The sequence below is a fragment of the Branchiostoma floridae genome, chromosome 1 (assembly GCF_000003815.2).
Source record: "Branchiostoma floridae strain S238N-H82 chromosome 1, Bfl_VNyyK, whole genome shotgun sequence".
Lineage (NCBI taxonomy): Eukaryota > Metazoa > Chordata > Leptocardii > Amphioxiformes > Branchiostomatidae > Branchiostoma > Branchiostoma floridae.
In genome coordinates this window covers 22478123-22484410 of record NC_049979.1, presented here as the reverse complement: position 1 = coordinate 22484410, position 6288 = coordinate 22478123, and the positions used below count along the sequence as shown (strand labels likewise).

Sequence of the window (6288 nt, the reverse complement as noted above, 5' to 3'; positions counted from 1 at the left end):
TATCTTCATTCTGGCACCTTGACATAACTCCCCACTCGGCAATGTAGAGGGATAATTTTAGGCCCTCACAGTGCCACAAAATCAGGTACATTCTAACGCTCCCTTTACTATAACGTGTCACATTTTACTCCATAAAATAGTAAGCTTGCGTCTTGTTTTCGTTCGCTAAGTGTAACAAAGTACTACATTTTGTAGGTTATCGCACATTGTGGCGTGCACACACTTAACGTTTCAAGTCTTACAACTTACGATTTATTTAGCATTTGAGGTAATTCAGACACACACAAAAGAAGAAAAAACATGACACCTATGAATTCCATTGACTTTATTTTGTTCAGCCTGAGGTGGATTGTGACTTATCAGCCCACGATCTAATCCTATGGCTTTTTTGCGGCGCTGGGTACGAGCGTGGGTCCACAGGTGCTTCTCTAGATCTTCTGCAGTCTCTAACACTGCCTTCCTCATCTCCAGCAGCTAGAGACAAAATCGAAATTCGTAATTAGTGAAACAGAAATTACAAGTTCATTGAAATAGGACACCGCACTTGACTAATGTTTCAATATCTCAATCCTAATACATTATATGTACATTTTGCCAAATCTGGGAAGTGACAGGAAGCATTGTTCACACTAAAACCTGAAAAGTAGGTTAATCTATCGACATTGTGCACTTGTAAGTGCAAATTACTCGCGAATCACTTCATAATGCCTTGATTGAATTTCACTGTTGTCTAATATGTACTCTTGAAAATGAGAAACTGTATCACATGAAACAAAAGTCTATACGTGAAAATATTATCAAGCACTATTTAAAGAACAGTATGTAAAAGAATGTGATATTTATAAAATACTAGTCAAACAAGATGTTTACAAAAGCTATGAAAACAAGTACTGTCAGCAGCTTGGGCCGTTCGCCTGGCCTCGGGTCCACATATACCTTGTATCATTGCATTTCTTTGTATGTCTCATTCCCGGTATCAGGCTTCTTTTCATCTGCATTCTCTGCTATGTATCTCAACATAGCAATGTTTTTCAAATCTAAGAAAGGGCTCACGCCTTAAAGAAAATAGTAATGAAATAATAAATAACAAAACGGTATTGAAATTTAAGGCAGTATCGCCTGGCCTCGGGTCCACAGCCCCAGCTACAGCTGCACCCACCTCCCCACCCAGGTCACACACAAAAAATTCTTACCCCATTTCCATTGTAGGATTGCCCAAGTGGTGTGCCGAGTCCGCCACACCACAAATGGTTCTTCTTTTGCCGTCAGGGACTACTGAGGAAATAGAACCCACATGTAATTGTGCCAATCAATTTCATTTGTATCAAAACAGAACTTCTGTAGTAACCAGAAGCAATTACCTGTCAGTTCACATAGATTTTAATGTAAAAGCTACTATTCGTCGATGTAGGTTAGAAATCCAGGTAATAAGATACGCCAAAAAGTAGTTACTCAAGCAACTGGATATGGTTTTGGAAATGGTCTGATGTTTAAATACTAACCACAGTAGTTTCCGTCAGTGACACTGAAGAGATCTTGTTGGAGAGGGTTTATAGCTGTAAACTACAAAATTGTCAGGCCAAACTTATATAAGTTTTTGGATGTGGACAACAATATACTGTTAGTGGGGTTAGCCTGTACATAAGCTCCGTAAGCTCCCCTGGTTGTTTGGCGCACGCTTCCACCGTCTGCCCTTGGAGCTGTTTGGGCTCATCGGCGGCATGTTGGTGCCCGCGGTGGTCGTTCCACAACCGTACGACGACTCATCTGTGGACAGAACCGGAAATGTTTAGACCTGCGTACTTTTGCCACATGTGCCATTTTACACAAAGGAAGTTATGAATGGTTACACCTGCAACTGCATGTAGCCGTGCTTGCCTACAGAGAAAGCAATTTAACCAACGGCACTGTCACACATAGTCACTACCAAACTAATGCAAATAAAAGCAGTAGAACGACCCTGTTAGTGAACTGGCTCGGCTGATGGCTACGCCCTATGTCTGCAGCTACAACTTCTGCATTCTCATGCCTGGTTAGGACTACACAGGACCACTACACATGCCCAACACACCTCTATAGATGTTTCTCGGAGAGAGCTGCCCTCCCCACTCGTGGTGGTGGGGACTGGTATAGTAGAGCTCTGATTGGAGGAAAGGAAAGTAGGGGTGATCAGATCCAATTCACCTGCCACCTTAAAACAACTTTCGTGCTGAATCAAATGCACACTATGAATGCTTGTAAAAGGGCTTGGTGTCATTAACCAGGGAAACTGACTCACAAACAGCATTTCCACACAAATTTGGAACTAAATTTTAAAACAGTAACCATTCCTGCAAGTGCCTAATAAATTATGTAGTCTTTACAATTGAGAGGTCATGCCAAACAAAATGTTAGAGGCCTGTTCTTACATATTTGCACAAAGACAACAGTTTTGTCACTTGCAGGTATGGTTAGTGATAGTTGAAACAGAATGTAAAGTACCTTCTGGCTCTTGCCGCTGCCTCCTGTTGGGTGCAGGCTCGCGCCTGACATATGCTCTGGTTTTAGGCCGGCAGGAGGGCGCAATATCTCCACCTACATGTGTGTCAAAACATAAGGTCAGTCTACAGTCTACACTTAGGAAATGTTGCCTTGCTAAACATTGCTAAACTGCATCTTGTTGGATCACTTTAACTGAAATTCAAAAAAAATTACAAAATCCCGAGGTATTATTTTTTTCAGGACTGCAACCAGAATTGTTTTGCTATAATTTCGAACCGTCCCATTTATGGCTTACCTTGTGTGCTGGCAGCATCTCTCACTATCTCATGGTCTGTCTCCTCATCACTGCTACAACTGCTGCTTGCTGGTGCATGGTTCAGGCTGGGGTGTCCACTTACTAAACATAAAGTAACAAAATCTGTGTACAGCTTCCTGACAACTATCATTAGCTGAACAAGTAGCTTTGCAGCAAGTAGATTGTACAGGTCAGTCGCTGTGCAAGCATTTTCACCTGATTTTGAAAAAATGGAAAAAAAGGAGAGAAAAAAACATGATGTGGTTTGCCTTGAGTGTACATAAAGATGTGACACCAGTGAAGTAGTCTGAGCAAGGAGGTTAATAACCTCCTTGGTCTGAGGTATGTACATGTAGTTGTAGAAGTATAATGATTTCAGCTGAATGATGAATGCTTGTAAAAGATGAATGCTTGTAAAAGTGCTTGGTGTCATTAACCAGGGAAACTGACTCACAAACAGCATTTCCACACAAATTTGGAACTAAATTTTAAAACAGTAACCATTCCTGCAAGTGCCTAATAAATTATGTAGTCTTTACAATTGAGAGGTCACGCCAAACAAAATGTTAGAGGCCTGTTCTTACATATTTGCACAAAGACAACAGTTTTGTCACTTGCAGGTATGGTTAGTGATAGTTGAAACAGAATGTAAAGTACTTTCTGGCTCTTGCCGCTGCCTCCTGTTGGGTGCAGGCTTGCGCCTGACATATGCTCTGGTTTTAGGCCGGCAGGAGGGCGCAATATCTCCACCTACATGTGTGTCAAAACATAAGGTCAGTCTACAGTCTACACTTAGGAAATGTTGCCTTCCTCCTCTTTATGATCTGTCAATCCTAATCAGTACATTATACTAGTAGCTTGTCAGTCTGCTTCATGTTTAGTCTCAGTCTGTATTCCATTAAAAATGTAAACTGTTTTTAAACGAAGAGCTACAGTGGCTTGACAGCTCTTACTTAACAGTATTAGTCAAACACAACCTGTCTTAAGATATAGCTAACACTAGTATTTGAGTCTCTTTCTACAATAATCTCTATCACTGTCTATGACCACATGTTTGCCTAGGAATTCCGTGTTGTGCCAATGGACCAGAGGAATGTGTGCTCGGGAATGTTTGCTTAGGAATTCCAGATTGTCCAAATGGAATGCCAGTGTCCCAGACTCATGCTCGTATCTTGAGCGCCGTAAAGAAGCCATCTGAGGTTTAGATCATGGACTTACATGAAATCAATCCACCTCAGCTGAGCAAATAAGCTAAATGAAATTCACAGCTGTAATTTTGTTTTGTTTGCGTTTGTCTCGATTACCTTAGAAAATTGTAAGTTGTGTCCATGCGCCACTATGTGCAAATTCTATACACTATATAAATTATAACAGTAGAAACACAGTCCATCATTTTCTACAGTCCCCAGTTCCTAAACAACATGCAAGTTTATTATTTTAGGTGATCTGTTATAATAAAAGGATTTATATATGTATGATCTGGTGGCACGGTAAGGGTGTTAAGATTATCCCTCGACATTGCCACGAGAGGGAAGATATGTCATGAAAAGAAGTTTGGCATGGGAGCAAGTCTGGCCTTTTTCCATGTAATTCATGTAACAGTCCCACACGTTACCATGGAAGTTTCTGCTGATGCTTCATTGCTGTTACAGTAATGGAACACGGCGTAGCCAATTGATTTATTTGTACGCTGTGACTTTGAACTTCTGTTAGCACTTAATGTTTCATCAAAACTTCCCTTAACCGTACCTTGCTCCAGGTTTTGCATTTAAGGTAACCCCGAACAGCAGAACAAATTCTGTCCTGTCCTGCTGACTCTGAGCCACAGTGGTGCCTGGCCAGTTTTGCGGAAATTTTGCTGAAGTAGCTATAAACTACTTTGAAGCAGCTAACATGTATAAACTACAGGCCAAACTTGAAAGTGCTAATGAATCAAAAAGGATTTTGACCCATTGTATTCTGAATAGCACTGCATAGAATGAATAATGTTCGGTATCTGATCAGCATTATGTATTGTTCATGTTTGGACTCTTGAAAGACAACGAAACCCTACTGTGGGCCCAAAACAACAAGAAAGTGAAAAGGGTGTAATATATGGCTAACAATGTCAGATTTATTTTCCTATTCTAATTGTCTACACAAGAATTAATCATTATAATAACAGTTGTACTGAATTACAGAAAATAGCGAATTGCAGTTCCCATGGTATTCCCATATGCATGTACCATAGGAACTATCTAAAGACGATTTAAGTGCGAGTGACATTTTTATACAATCGTTATGTTAGTTCCTTATGACAATTTGTTCATTTGATATTTGACAATTTGTTCAACACTTGGTTTTCCAGTAATATCTACTACACTGTCTGATGCTTCAAAATGCTTACCTTTGAACCTCAGGCAGTGGTTCGTCCTTCAGGAACATTAAATAATGTTTATGCATGGATGATGCTGGATGGGTTGTTTCCTGCAGTAGACAAATGTACAGCAGGTGTCACCTATCATGAATTACACCCAGGTCAAGAGGCCTCAGGAATGTACAAATTGTGACACAGGCAACAAATTGGCAGTGCACCATGCAGTGTGCTTACCGGGTATTAATATGACCCAAAAAACAAAGCCAACAAGACTAAACAAGACTTGTTATCAATTAAAGACATGTTTGATCATGCACTTCTTCCCAAGGAGGTTGATGATTTTCTTCAGTATGCAATTGAGCAAGGGTGAAGGCCATGGACTTGTAAACAGTGATTCTTTGTCTGGACCAATGCTTCAATACACATGACATACAAACTCTGTTGGTAAATTTGTTTTAGTGTCATACACAAATTGTTTATGTGTCTGGGGCCTTCACTTTAGACCTGCATATGCTTACAGGTTACTTAGAACCATGAACCGTCCTAGTCACGATCATATTCTGATAATTAGATGATAGTTTGTTTTCTATGTCGACAACACTATACATACATATACCTCATGTTCTTTCAGCTATTTCCATAACTTTAAATTTGTCGGCTTTGCAATTACTCCACCAAATATAGCTGCGTACAGCAGCATGTCTTGTTCATCCTTTCTGGTGTACCTTGTTCTCCTGAACACAAAACAGTCATTATAACAGTGCCAAAACAATGCTAGGAATGAGAACTCAAGGTAACAAAACAGTTGCTGTAATAAAAACAGAGGAAAACAAGAGTTTGGAGACCTCATACCTCCATGAAATATTTTGATTATGCAAATGACTTTCACATCTGCATAATTTATGCTTGATTACCTTTAACTAACTTGTAGGTAACAAGTATTGACAATCCAAACATTTACTACACGTACTTAGATGAATTAGGACACTTTCACATTAATTTCATGCACTATTATGCAAATTAGGGACTTCTTTGCATAAGTGGTATCTGCTAATCTTCTACCTACCACAAACTACATAATTGTTACAGGTATTAATGGAAACACTGGTATAACGTTATATATTTTTCTCATTAAAGGGAAATATTGTAAAAGATA

General features: G+C 39.7%; 1 long non-coding RNA gene across 4 annotated transcripts; it reads right to left on the bottom strand.

Annotated features, from left to right (window-relative positions):
* Window positions 1-310: 310 nt before the first annotated feature.
* LOC118430156 lies at window positions 311-6288 on the bottom strand. 4 transcript variants are annotated; one of them, XR_004832826.1, is made up of 7 exons: window positions 5163-6288; window positions 3434-3526; window positions 2777-2878; window positions 2482-2574; window positions 2072-2140; window positions 1194-1767; window positions 311-474 (listed from the first exon to the last, which is right to left on the bottom strand). It is a non-coding gene; the product is annotated as an uncharacterized LOC118430156 (long non-coding RNA). The 4 variants fall into 4 exon arrangements; XR_004832825.1 differs by lacking the exon at window positions 2072-2140; XR_004832824.1 differs by lacking the exons at window positions 1194-1767; window positions 2072-2140 and having other exon boundaries at window positions 5163-5242; window positions 5749-6288.